We start from the raw sequence: 14400 nt of genomic DNA, 5'->3' as shown, positions 1-14400 counted from the left end.
GTTCCTTTCTATTCCTGTCTCGCCTTCTGATGAATCTTTCTCTCTGTTCTTTGTAGTATAGTTATAGTGTGGTCTTTTTTAATGCAATATATATCACAATATAATAAACCAGCCTTCTGAAATGGAGTCAAGATCTCTCCTTCCCTTCACCAAGTCCTGCCTGCCCTGGAGACCCACGGTAACGCTCTACCGCGAGCCTCCCCGGCGCAAACTGCACGGAAATGTTTCTATCAGCAACTGGACACGTTTCTTGAGAGGTCCCTGAGCCCAGAGCTCTTCCCTGAGACAAGGTCAGTGATCCACAGGCTGGCAGGGAACTGAAACACACCGGGACTCTGCTGGGCTCCTGCACTTCCCCAGGGGAAAACGCTGAGTAACGCGATGGGCACAGGGCAAAGTGAGATGGAAAAGGGCACGGGAGAAGAGGTGAAAGCCTTGAACCAACAACAAAAGCAACAAGAAATAAAACCAGGGCTGCCCAGCTCTGGAACAGGTTGCCCAGGGAAGTGAAGTGGCTGAGTCCCGGTGCCTGGAGGTGAATAAAGGCCAGGGAGATGTGGCAGTGCTGGAATGGCTGGACTTGATCTTAAAGGTCTTTTCCAACCTAAACAATTCTAGGATTCTAAAACTGCTTCCCATGGATCTCCTTGCCCCACTACCCTTCTGTGGGAGCACAGCCCTGCCTAAGGCTGTCCTCACACTCCTGAACATCACCTGGTCATTGTACTCATCCCCATTCCCCTTTCCAAAGGATTAACGAGACACCACCACCCCACAACTGACCCTGGGGCCATAACCAGAACAGGCCACCACAAAGCAGCACCCAGCGAGCAGCTTCTGCCTGGATTTACCACAAAACAGCACCCAGCGAGCAGCTTCTGCCTGGATTTACCACAAAGCAGCACCCAGTGAGCAGCTTCTGCCTGGATTTACCACAAAGCAGCACCCAGCGAGCAGCTTCTGCCTGGATTTACCACAAAGCAGCACCCAGTGAGCAGCTTCTGCCTGGATTTACCACAGAGGAGCACCCAGTGAGCAGCTTCTGCCTGGATTTACCACAGAGGAGCACCCAGTGAGCAGCTTCTGCCTGGATTTACTGGCAGCAGCTCCACCCCTTGCTCCCAACCCAGAGCGGGCCAAGAACATGGAGCTGCAGGGCACGAAGGTGAGCTCACTGTACCTGAAATGCCCTTTTTGCACCCCAATGTGTGGAGGCAGGGACAGGCTGCCAGTGCTGTCCAGCCCCCTGGCTCCATCATCCAGCCCCCCAGGTCCATGCAGCCCCCCAGTTCCCTGCAGTCCCCCAGCTCTATCCAGGTCTCTGGTTCTATCCAGCCCCACAGGTCCATCCAGCACCCTCATCTCCATCCAGCCCCTCCAGTTCTATCCAGACCCCCCATCTCCATCCAGCCCCTTCCATCTCCATCCAGACCCCCCATGTCCATCCAGCCCCTCCAGGTCCATCCAGCCCCCACCTCTGGGAGCCCCCCAGCTCCATCCAGCCCCTCCAGTTCTATCCAGACCCCCCAGGTTCCATCCAGCCCCCACCTCTGGGAGCCCCCCAGCTCCATCCAGCCTCCTTGGTTCCATCCAGCCCCCACCTCTGGGAGCCCCCCCAGCTCCATCCAGCCCCCCCAGCCTCGCTGCCCGGGGCTCTCTCTGGGCTCAAACGTGCTGGCTCCCAGAGCAGAGCCAAGGATGTGCCGGCTCCCAGAGCAGAGCCAAGGATGTGCCGGCTCCCAGAGCAGAGCCAAGGATGTGCCGGCTCCCAGAGCAGAGCCAAGGATGTGCTGGCTCCCAGAGCAGAGCCAAGGCCTGAGCAGGCCACGTTAATTGAGAGCTGACGTTAATTGAGAGCTGCCTCCTGTCCCGTGCAAGGCTCCTCATTCATCCCTCGCCGGGATCCCTGGCAGCGATCCAAGGATCTGCACTGACTCCTCTGTGCTCACACAGAGCCACGGGATGTGCCAGCCTCTAACCCCCACTGCAAAGAGATGCTGAAAAGATTCCCCCTCTGTTTGCTCCTTTTCCAATTATTAGATCCTTTCCTCTCCTCCTTCCTTCTGGCTTCCAAATGTTTTCACAAACACAAATATCTTAATTTCAACGTAAGGAAACCTCAGAGCCCTTAACACAAACATCACCAAAGTTTAAGACCAGGAAATACCAAGTGCTGTACCCAGACTGGCTGAAGAGCACTGATCTGTGACACTTTAGGGAATAAAGTGCTGAAGGTGTTTTAGATTCAAGGTGTTTGATGTGCTCACAGGGAGCTGAAGAACCGAGTGATCAGCAGCAAGAGGAAAACTATAGGTTTTGAAAGCAGTAAGCCACTTGCTTTGAACTGTTGTTTAATCCAACTAGCTTTTTTACCAGCTGGATTAAACAATGCCAGGGACTCAAATACTTCTCGCCCTGAACATCACAGTTCAAAGTATAACTGAGTTCAATGCAATTAAAATTCTTCAGTATGCAATCAAAGACTCGTCTATTTACCTTGCAATTAGAACTAATCGCTCCAAAATTCATCATCAGTGAGCGGAGAATTTCAACATTTGAACAATTAATTCCTGATTACTCTGCATTTACACTCAATCCAAAGAAACCACCTGCTAATCTGGGTACCTCCACTTCGATCCCAGCTGCCAGGGGTGATGCCAGGACGGATCCAAGCGTGGGCTGTGGGGTTACAACTCCCTGGAGTGAGCAGGGACTGGGATCACTGCCACCGCAGAGAACGCTAATTCAAAACGCACTGGAATATTTCACAGTGCGGCCTCCAAGCTGCTGTGGAAGCCAGGTGGGAATAAACAGCTCAGAGCTGCGTGGGGCTGCGCTTGCTGCGCGAGGGGAAGCACAGCACGGGATTTATCTCGCTCCGCTCCAGCCTAGGGAGCTTGGTTGTGATGGTGGGACACAGCCACTCATCATTTTTATTACCTGCTTAATATCTGCAATGCAAACTGGTGGAAGCATTTCTACCGCTTGGAAATGTTACTCCTAGGAGGAGTTCACTTTGATTATTACGAGAAAATCCAATTTTCTGCCTTCTTCTCAGACACTCAAGTGCTCAGTCTGAGGATGAACCAACACTTCTGAGGGCTCCAGCCAAATTCTGTTTGCTCTTGGACACACACTGGTAAACTGCTGACAGCGTTCCCAGCTGGAATAGTTATTCTGAGGATTTATTCTCTGCAGTTTTGCAGCATTTGGACAGGATAAAATCCCTCTCTGGAGTCCCCTACTCCCCCTGCACAGGATATGTCCCACCACCAAAATGACAACAATGCAACCCAGGCGCTGCAAACAGCTGCAAACCAAATCCCTCCTTTGACCCTGCAGGAAGAGCAAGAAAAGCACCCAGAAGGAGGAGTGATGCAGTCAGCAGTGCTCGGGGAGAGGCACAGAATATCCTGAGGGGGAGCTGGAGGAGGCCTCCTTTCTGACAGCTCAATGAGCCCCCTCACTACATCTCTGCAGCCGCCTCCTAATTTAGGGATCCTTCCTCCCAAAGCCACGGCAAATACGTGATCTTTTACATCAGCTTATTTAATCAGCAGCCTCCCAGGAACATCCTCCAGAACACACTTCACAGAACAGAGCAATCCCAGCAAACAGCATCACACACGAGCACAATAAATAGATCCACTTCCACCCACGACTGGCAGCGGCAGGAAGGCTCGGCTATTAAGTTTGAACTTCCAGTGATGTTTATAAATTATTGAATTATGAATTGAAAAAGCACTTCCCAGAAGATCTGCTGCAACATGAAAACATCTACTGCTCTTCCCTAGCGCTGACTCAAACCGACACCAGAATTGCTGGAACTGCTCTGAAAACTCCCCGGGTAACGCAGCCCTGGCTCCTGCTCAGGGTGTCCCCCTGAACCCACAAATCCCCCTCTCCCAGAGAAAGGACACCCCGGGCAATCCATGGCCAACAAATCCCACATTTCCAGCCGGACAATGCAATGCTTTGTGGCCAACTTCTGCTCTGAAACCCCTAATTCATCCGCGGCCTGCATTGTTAAGGTGTTTATTAGGACTCTTCCCTCATGGTATAGTTTTAAATACTTGTGAGAAGAACCCAGGATCTGAAATTGTACATCAAAGCAGACACAAGAGTTCTCTGTGAAAACGTAATTACAAAAGGGAAGTGCCTTAAAGAATACCTGTGGCTGATTTCTGGGCAAGAAATAAGGAATCATTGTCAAGAAAGAACAACAGAAGAATAGTGAAGCCAAAGCCCTGCACTCCACAGGCACAGATCAAAGCACTTCCAAAATTACTGGAGAAAAACGTGCTTTTTGGGACCTGCTACTGTATTCAGCCTGCTCATAAACTGAGTCAGGCTCCTTTCCTGGAGCTCCAGGTATTGCTGTAACTACAGGCAAAAGTGAAAATCCTTTGTCTTCCAAGGGAAAGGCCGAGCAGCAGGCAGGGTGAGAGGTAACGAACCTGAACGTGTCATTACCCCGTGTGCTCCCAGATTACCCTGAACACATCATTACCCCCGTGTATTCCCGGAATCCCCACCCCTGGAAGTGCCCAAGGCCAGGCCTTGGAGCACCCTGGCACAGCGGGAGATGTCCCTGCCTTGGCACGGGAGGGTCTGGATGGGCTTTGAGGAGCCTCCCGTCCCAAATTCCACACACAGCTGGTTTGCACGCTCGTGTTTTACCTTTCTCTCCCTATTTTTGTGAATGCTAGTAGTTTCAGAAGGGGGGGCTGAACTCCTGCACAGAAAAACGCAGCAGGCTGTGCAGAGACCATGGCAAGTGCCACCCTTCAGCCAGAGCTGCTGCTGTTTTCATTTTCCAAAGGCAAAACACTTCTACGCAAAATCGTTTGTTTACTTTTTCATTCAGGACGTCATTTGCTTGGATGCCTAAAAACCACGCTGCATTACACAGGGAGCAGCCAGGCTGAAAACTGCAGCTGCAAGACGAAATGCTTTAAAAAGTAGGGGGGGAAAGAGCAGATATCCATCGTTTTTGGGCAGTGATCCTGGGATCTCGTTCACAGCTCAGTAATTCGCAGCCCAGCTCCTCCTCCCACCAATCCCAACCTGCTGCATCCGAAACGAAAAAAAAGCCCTTTTAATCTTCAAAGCATGGCCACGAGTCAATCTCAACTTAGCACACTTTTTAATTTTCTTTTTAATTATCCAGCTGGGAGAGTTGTGCCCTTCTTGCTCAGTGACCTTTCGCTCCTTCGGGATTTACTTCAAAATCTTTCCTGGGAATAATCAGGGAATTCACAGCACTCAGAGAGGAAACGTTCCAAGGCTCCCATGGCTGAGGGGCAGGGCCAGAGTGGCTCTCAGGAGCGACTCTGGGCTCCCAGGACAGGATCCTGTGGCTCCAGGACTGCCAGGAGGGCAATCCTGGCACGGCTGCTCTGACCCCACACTGGGTCTGGAGCTCTCACCTGGAGCCGAACCCAAAGCAGCAGCAGAAGCTTCAGCTGGGCAGGGCACGAGGCAGGGCACAGGCAGAGCGTCCTCGGGGTCACAGAGCAAGAAGAGGTGCCATGATTCACTGTATTAGCAACAATAAATGCTGATATTCCCAATAACTGGTGCCCAGCTGTTTGCCCCAGGAGCTCTGGTCACCGAGCACAGCTCGGTTTCCCACAGTCACTGGGGAAAAATTAAATCATTAGTGCCATTAACGATATTTAAGCCAAACCAGCACTCCTTACTGCCCTGCCCACACACCAAACAACCGTAGGCAGCCCTGGGTTTGATTCCCACACGTTAAGCCAAGCAATTACTAATTTATTAATTTCACAACCAGCCTGGCAGTGTCTCTGTGCTCAGCCAGACTTGCTGGGTGACTCCCCTGCTCCTGCTCGAGGCAGGCTCAGGTGAGAGCAGCTCCTGCACCAACCTCCTCAGAAATGTGCATTTCTTGGCCCCTGCGCCCCCCAAATCCGTGGGGCAGCAGGAGGGGACAGGAGCCAGCTGCCACCTCACCCCCGTGTCACACCCCGGGTCACCAGGCAGACACGGGGATGTCACTCAGTGCAGTGGCTTTGAAGATTTCCCTGCCTGTGCGGAATTAAGAATGAATTAATAGATATTACTGCATTAAATATCCCTGCCAGCAGCAGAACTGGTGGAGAAGGTTAAGTGGCTTCTCCAAGTGAAGGGACAGAAATGGAGCAGCCAGTTTAACAGCCAGGAAAAGCACAAAGAATTGTAAGATTTTCAGAGCTCACACTACTTACAGTAATATTTGTACCAGCTATAGGTTATTGAAGGGAAACGCCTTGGTTTTGGGAAGACTTTTTTAAAAAAGCTCATAGGGAAATTCAGTAAAATAAGCCTCTAGTTTACCTTTGTGATCTCTGCCAGTAAAGCAACCCTTTTTTAACCAATGTACTGTGGGTTTAATGTCGTGCCTTAATGGCTGCCTCATCTTCAGGGCTCTTTGGCAGACGTGTTTCAGCGCTGCTTTTAACAAAATCATCTCAATTATTCTTACTTAATTGGCATCAGATAAATGCAAGACTTCTTAGCTGCTGCTATCTGAAGGAACAGCACTCGAGCACACATTCTGCCCTTTGAATAATGAGGAGAAAAGACCAATGCAGATGGAGTGTACCTAAGTGAGCTCCAAAAGCGGGCCAGCACTGATCACTAAATCTTTACCAAAGCCAAGGAGGGAGCTCAGACGGCGCTGAGCCTCCAGGCTCATTTCTACCCCGCAATTTAATGGAAGCTTTAATTGACAGCTCAGCTCGGTTCTATTGTGCCTGATTAGGCATCTCCATGAAAAGCATTAGCGGTGTTTGATCCCCTCCAAAGCAGAGCAGCTCATTAGCAGGGGATGTTTACAGGACCAGCAGCTCTTCCCCTGCTGCAGGAGGGGTTTTCAGATCGTGTTTTCACCAGGAGGATCGCGACTCCAAAGGAGCTCAGCCCTCCATCCTTTGCCTTTCCTGCTATTTGCCAACAGGACAGATGGACAAGGAAAACATCTGACAGGACTACAACAAACCCCCAGCACTTGGGTATTTAAAAAATCCCAAATCCTCTCCCTCATTTCCCCCCCCTTTATTTTTTTTTTTTTTAGCTTTAAAAGCATCTATTATTCTAGCGAGCTGAAATAATTACAAATAACAAGTGTCCAACAGGCTGAACAAACCAGACCAGAGCCCTGTGAAATTATATTGCTAATAATGACTCTGCTCAGCACAAGCTCCCAAAATTCCACACACCAAATTAAATGGCACCCGTGCAAATACATCCAATATCAGCAAATTACTGCTAATTGTTATGGCTCCCAGAGATGAAAGGACACAGAACAGTGTGAGAACACAGCAATTATTTCCTGCACTCTGAGCCTACAACAGGGACCTGCAGCTCCAATTTCTTTCTTGTCACTCTCAATCCAAATTACTCCTTAGGTTTGGTCTTAACACAACGAAGTCCTCATCAGGAAAGCATGATCTGCCAGCTTTCATCAAAACCCCAACCTGTTAAAATACGACCAAGCAAACGCTGCTTGCATCAGGAAGACTTAGTTACCTTTCAGAAACAATTCTGCACAAAAAATGAACAAGAGAAGGGGAAAAAAAGCTGCTGTAACCTGTGAAGAGCTGTCTGCAAAAACAAGGATGTGTTTCCTTTGCCTGGGTATGGTGAGGGGCTGGCTACAGGATTCTCCACACAAAGGACAAGCAATAAACAGAGCAAAACTCGTTTCTTCCTGTCACGGAGACTCCACAAAAATTCCAACCTTCTCACACACAGCAGAGGCCACTGAGTGCTGTTAGCTCTGACAAGGCTTCATTTCACCCAGCACACAAAAGAAAAGGCTGCTAACTTTGCGGCGCAGCGTTTTATTTCCCTAAATAAAAAGTGAAAGTCACGGCACGGAGTCACGTGCCGGTTTCATGAGATCCCCTCGGTGACCTTGAGTGCTGCTGAGAACATTTCCTCACGATTTCCTCACGATTTCCTCACGGTTCCCTGTAAAAGCACAGCACAGCAGCACCTGAGCTCGGCTCCAGGCTGCAATCCAGGCGCTCCAGGTGAGCGGTAACGGGAGTAAGGACACGGGAAAAGGAAGCCCTTCAGATGGTGCCTTCTGGGCCAGGAAACAGGGGGATCAGCAAAGCTCACAAAGCTGGGCTTGGTGGTCAAAGCCTCCAGCATTGCCCTGCCATTGCCAGCAGCAGATCCAGTGACTTCCACGGGGCTGGGAGCCTGGGATAAATTCCCATGAACCACCCCAGCACATGAACACTGCCAAGTGCATTAGCGTTTAAGGCGCCTTCCTATTAAAGCTGCACTTTGTTCTGTTAACTTTTACAATCTCACAAGCGGGTAGCAGCCAGCAAGCCACTAAAATCGACATTATTGCCCTGGGCTGCCATTTCACGGCCATGCAAAACAGGAGTAAAGCCAATTAAAATGTGTCGCTCCACTGAGAGCCCCAAGTGCTCGAAGCTCACAGCCGAGGTTAGTGCCCGGGAACGTCAGAGCATTTCAGACCCCCCTGAAATCGCTTTGCACTTTCTTTCCCACTACCCTGCATTCCCAAAATGCTTCGGCCAACAGCTGGAATGGCACGAGCCCTGACACGGTTTGATTTAAATATACATTCAGACAAGAACTGGGGGACATGGAGCCATTCAAAATCAAATTCCAAATCCGTTTGGTGACTCACATTTCCCAACAGTCAAAACCAACAAGCGGTGAGTCAATCCCCCTGCACATCAGTACTCACGTGAGGCCGTTCTTCCAGCAGTTCCACTCTACAGTGAGCACCAAGTGGGTGACAAATCCAAACAGTCCCTTTGATCAGGAAGGGCACACGCTGCTTTAACCCAAACACACAGAACCCGGGTCAGTTGTTGTTGCCAGAGCTTGGGAAGTTCAGCTACTCCCAGGTACTGTGGGACAACTCAGCTCCTTCACCACAAGAACTGGACTCCTCTGCTCCTAAAAATACAACTATCAGACAAAGCTTGTTTGCTCAGGCACTTTGCTGACGCAAGTCCAAGATCAAAACATTCCTGGTTCAGAGGACAGAGATGGATCAGCCTCCAAAATCCTGCCATGCCATCCCCCCAAGGTGCCTGGGACACTCCTAGAAACATACATCGATTTATTACTGCTTAGCAATGTACGATTTGGGGGAATAATAAAATATTCTGGTTGCCTGAATGTGTTGAGAAGGAACTCTGGAAATTCCCTTTCGGCGAAACAGGATAAAGTTTATTGTCGCTTGAAGCTGCTATTTAAAAGGAATATTGAAATGAAATGAGTAAGGGCAGACACTTGGATGTTAAGGGCATTCCCTGTCCCCTCCTGAACCAGCACTCGCATCTTCTGGCCTGAGAACTGAGACACGGGGAGATCCAGACCACTGAATTTCTAATGATAAACTCATTAAAAAACTACTTTTACAGTTACCTCGAGCCCAGCCATTCCCCAGCAACCAAAGGGAGCTGCGGGATGGGAACACAGAGCATTTCATTTCATCCGGGGAGGGAGACACCCAAATCCGGAGCTTCGGGAGCCCCTGGGCACAGCCTGGTGCCAATCCATCCTCCCCAAAGCCACCCCCGAGCTCTCAGAGCCCAGCCCAGGCACGGCAGAGCCAAGGGCAGAGCCACAGCCCCCAGGGTGACTCACTGGTGACAACAGTGGGGACCACAAAACCCAACCTCGGCTGCGGGTCCCTCTGGAGGAACCCGGGAATTCCCGACGTTCCCAAAACACCATCCCGGCCGAGATGAAGGCGAGGGGAAGGGATGAAATTACAACAGGAGCTCCAAGTCCAGCTCTCCCTCCTCCTCTCCTTCCCCACCGAGTGCCAGCGATGTCTCAACACCCCAAGTGCCTTTCCAAGGAAGTAGCTCTGCTCCTTTCCGGGCCAAATTACCATGGCAAGAAATCCCTGTGTAGATTCATCTCCAACAGAAAAACATTCAGGCAGCAAACATTTCCTTCCCACAACCTGAAAACAGCCAAATATCATCGGGTTTCTTTCCTGCCATCAGAGAAACCCTGGCCCGAGACAGCTCAGAACAACTAAAAACATTTGCCCATAAAGCAAATGTGCTCCCAGGCACTGACAGAAATATTTCGTGCACCCCACGAAGCTGGCCGTGGCTGAACACACTTCACCCCCGGGAAGGCTGGAGAACACAGCAAGAACTTTCATTTGTAATGATTTATTTCACTGCTGCCTTCACTGCATCAGGATGCTCGTCTCTTACTCATCCTGTCTGTCAATATTGTCTTCCTGCAGCTTTTAAGTAAAATAACCCCCATGGTAACTGTTGTCAGGCCATGCCATGACCACCGAGGCTTCATAAATAACACTTGATATAAATAGATTTTCCAGCAACACGTAAACCATCAGCTCCGGTGGAAGCAGAAAGGTTGTGTGCAGCCATCTGCATGTTCTCCTGTAAACACATAAAGAAGTGTTTGAAAGCAAAATAAATCTCCTGAAGAAATGGCCCCAACAGAAACTTCTGGGGCATGAGATTTCTTACGTGGCTCACACGAAGACATTGACAGGAGCAGCTACAGCAGAGCAAGAACTTCCCAGGAGAAATCCCTCCCTGGGAGGGCACTGAGGCCCTGGCACAGGGTGCCCAGAGCAGCTGGGGCTGCCCCTGGATCCCTGAAGAGCCCAAGGCCAGCCTGGATGGGGCTTGGAGCAGCCTGGGACAGTGGAAGGCGTGTCCTTGCCCATGGCACAGGTGGGCTTTGAGGTCCCTGCCCACCCAAAGCATTCCAGGATTCTGTCACCTTCCAAACGACACCAGCTGGTGGTGGGAGCAGCTCCCAGGGGTGCCAGCTGCCCTCAGGTTAAATCGCAGCAGCTCAGCAGCCACTTCTGCAGGAATCCATACTGACAATGCCTGCAGGGTCACCCATTCTCCTTTCGATGGTCTGCAATCAACTTCCACACACGGCAGAGACGGTCACAGCCCCTGGGGTCACAGCCCCTGGGGACACAGCCCCTCGGGTCACAGCCCCTCGGGTCACCCCTGCACGCTGCAGGTTTGGCTACACCAGGAAGAAATAAAACCCCAAACGCACGGACAGAATCAAAGGTAAAAAACTCGGGTGAATTTTAAAAAAGCATTTGGAATAGGAGCTGCACACAAATGCAGCATTTTTTAAAGTGTGGGGGAAATCCACAAAGTTTTCTGTCAGGGAAAAAAACAATCCTCCAACACTGCCATTATCTCAAGCTTCCCCTGAAGAAGAAACCAAGTAATACCAAGCAAGAAATTATTTCTACTTCTCCACTGGAATTCAACTCCCTGTTAGACGACCTCGAGACAGAAATTCTCATACTAGCAAGGTTTAAATCCACCCACACAGCACCCATATGGACTTAGGGAGCTACACCAGGTCTGCCTGGGCTCAGGGAGGGCAAAGAGCACAGAAACTCCCCGAACGGACCTGGCTGCCATCGGAACACAAGGATTTTGGGGGCTAACCCCTGACTGGGACACTGCCAGGGGGTGAGGGATGGGAGCTGCTTCAATTGCTGCTGTCACCCGAGGAAACACCCATCAACCTGCAGCCCAAATCCTGCCACGGACCGAGGAGGAGCTGCCTCTCCTCCAAATCCTTGGATTTGCTTCCATGCTGAGAACGCTGAAGAAGCAACAGGCCCGTGCTCTGAGCAGCTGATTCCCACCCTGCTCCTTCCATCTGCTGAGAGCTGGGTGCTTCCAGAGAGCTCAGCAAAACTAAGCCCGGCTCAGGGCAGGGCTTCCAGCCCAGTGCCACGCTGGGATGGATCTTAAACCACCTCAGCTCGGCCTGGGGAGCCTCAGCAGGAGCACAACCCACCCCTGAGAACCCCAGCGTGACCTCCTCTTGTGCCCAGGGCTCTGACACGACATTTTCAGGGCCTCTTAGCATCTTGGCTAAACCAAGGGCTCGTTTAAATCCATGATAAAAATCTCAGGGCTTGTTTAACCTCCTAGCTAGCCCAAGGTTGAATTTGTTTCAGTGCACCTCCATGTTAACACTGCTCTAATTTCAAGGTATCTGGATCATGACTGGGAGCTAGGAGTAGGGGTACAAGAGCTCATCAACTAATCCAATTGTTCCACACAGCTCAAGATTATTTTCCAGTTTGCTAACCTGAGCTCCTTGTTGCAGTAATCCTTTATCTACACTGAAATCACCTGGCACACAAGGTGTGCAGTTAAGCCTGGCTCTGGCACCGCGCAGCCCATTGCTCCAGCATTTGTTCTGCTTCTCCACTTCGTTTTACAGCCTGCATCAAACTCCACCTGCCAGGAAAAACACTACCCAAACCAGCTCTTTTTTTAAGCTTAAACTGGGTAGTTTAAAGGCTGCTCAAGCCTGGCAATACAACACTGCAGCGAGGACACACAGACATATTAAGATCCCTATGAATACAGAGCTTTTGGTGTTTTTATTGAAAATTAAAGCTCATCAGCAAGAGGGAGCCTGGCATTTACCTGGCACGGAACTCACACCAAGAGTCAGCTGCGTGTGGGAAATGACAAGGCGGAAAAAATTAACAGGCCAGGTCTTTACCTTGTCCTAAACACCTCGGGGGACTTCCTTCCCTGCCAGAATCTTCCACCGGCTCTGCTGCTGCCTTTGGGGTCAGCCCAGCCCGCACTCACCTGGCCAGGAGAGCCCCAAAGTGCCTCAAGGGCTGCTCTTCCCTGCCTACAAAATGAAACGACGGCTCCAAAATGAAGGGATGGGAATAGAACTGTAAAGCCTCTGCCTCATTCCCAGCTCTTAATGAAAAAAGGCAACAGCCACCAATAACAGGGATGGATGACAGTGGTTAGTCCTTGTTCTAGGAACCCTAAAAGGCTCGCAACAAGCTTTGTTCAGGCATTTTTCTGCACTACCCACATCACTTCTTTCTACCCAAATGTAGCTTAAAACAAAAGAAAACCACACAGGATATCGAACGGAGCTTGCAAGTTATAACCAGAAAATTTACATGTTGACTGCCTCGATGTGCACTGAAAAAGAAAAATAAAAAGGCAAATAAATAATATTTTTAACGGGGGGGAAGGAAAGGCTTTAAAGCGTATCACGAGAACGGGATCAAGGAAGAGCGAGGCCACCCCTTCAGGACCAGGGGAGAATTAACCTGCATTTCTCCATCCCATCTGCAAGCTCACGGCTCTGCCACCCATTTTGTCTCACATTAAAGGGAAAAAAAAAAAATTAAAAATAAATAATGACCTCAGCGGCACAGCGAGAAGACCCCACCCCGGGATGGATGCCCGAGCGGCGCTGCCGGCCGGGCAGGTGACCCCGCCGCAGGTGCCACCCCGGGCATCCCCCGCGCCCCTTGCCCATCCCCGGGAGGCGATGGCGAGGCGGAGAACGCGGAGCACGGGGAAGGGTTCATTTAACCCGCAAAGGCGAAACGAAAGGCAGAGGGGGAGCGCGGGGGTGCGGGCGGCGCGGCAGCCGCGCGGCCAAGGTGAGGCGCGGCCGGCTAACATGGTGGAGGCTGCGGGCAGCCGCGACCCTCCGGCGGCCAGGGGCGAGCGGCGGCGATGCGGGGCCGGCACGGAGCTGACAGCGGGCGGGAGGCGAGGGGCGGAAAGCGCTGAGGGGAGAGCGCTGAGGCGAAGCGCTGCCCCGGGGCTGCTCCCTCAGGGCGGCAGCGGGACGGGGAGGACGGGCTCACCTGCCATGGCGGGCTGAGGGCGGCAATGGCGCTGGGGGCTGCGGCTCCGCTCCCCTCGCTCTCCGCGGCGAGTGCGGCGGGGCCGGGCGGCCCCGGCAGGCAGAGCACGGGGCGGGACGGGGGCTTCCTCCGCCCCCGACAAGATGGCGCGGCGCCGGCCCCGCTCCCTCAGGGCTCGGCCGCCATGGCGGCCCCGGCGCTCGGCAGCGGGAAGCAGCCGCGTGTTGCCCGAGGGTGAGAAGCCTCCTCCGCAGGGATGCGTTAAGGGTTTATATGCGTGAAGGACACGAATGGCAGAGTCGCGGGATGGCGCGGGTTGAAGGGACCGCAGTGGGGTATCTGGTGCAACCTCCCTGCTCAGGAAGGGGCGTCCCACAGCGCATGGCACAGGGTTGTGTCCAGATGGGTTTGGAATACACCCGGTGAGGGATATTCCACAGCCTCTCTGGGCCGTGGGCACTGAACAGGCTCCTCAGGAATGGTCCTGGCCTCAGGGATGGCAGAGCTCCAGCAGGGATGGGACGGGGCTCTCAGGACATGGCGGGATTGTTGGGATGTGCTGTGCAAGGCTGAGAGTTGGATCGGTGGGTCCCTTCCAACCCAGGAGATCGTGTAACTCTGTTATTCCGCTTCTAGGAATCAGTGCTTGGTCATCCGCACAGCAAAGCTCTTCCTCGTGTTCAGGTAAAACATTCTGTGCCTCAGTTTCTGCCCGTTGC

The 14400-nt window shown here is 51.8% G+C and overlaps 1 protein-coding gene across 2 annotated transcripts in view; it reads right to left on the bottom strand.

Annotated features, from left to right (window-relative positions):
- SLC23A2 (solute carrier family 23 member 2) overlaps nt 1-13812 on the bottom strand; it is a 47019-nt gene extending 33207 nt beyond the window's left edge. Inside the window, exons 1-2 of one of the 2 annotated variants that reach the window (XM_038160252.1) lie at nt 13682-13806; nt 8738-8964 (exon numbers count right to left, since the gene is read on the bottom strand). The gene's annotated coding sequence lies outside the window, so the exon portion shown is untranslated. Of the gene's footprint in view, nt 1-8737; nt 8965-13681 lie in introns of both variants that reach the window. The other variant, XM_038160250.1, reaches the window with a different exon arrangement.
- Between the last annotated feature and the right edge of the window lie 588 nt (nt 13813-14400).

Source organism: Motacilla alba, chromosome 22, assembly GCF_015832195.1.
Source record: "Motacilla alba alba isolate MOTALB_02 chromosome 22, Motacilla_alba_V1.0_pri, whole genome shotgun sequence".
Lineage (NCBI taxonomy): Eukaryota > Metazoa > Chordata > Aves > Passeriformes > Motacillidae > Motacilla > Motacilla alba.
This window is presented reverse-complemented; position numbering and strand designations above follow the sequence as displayed.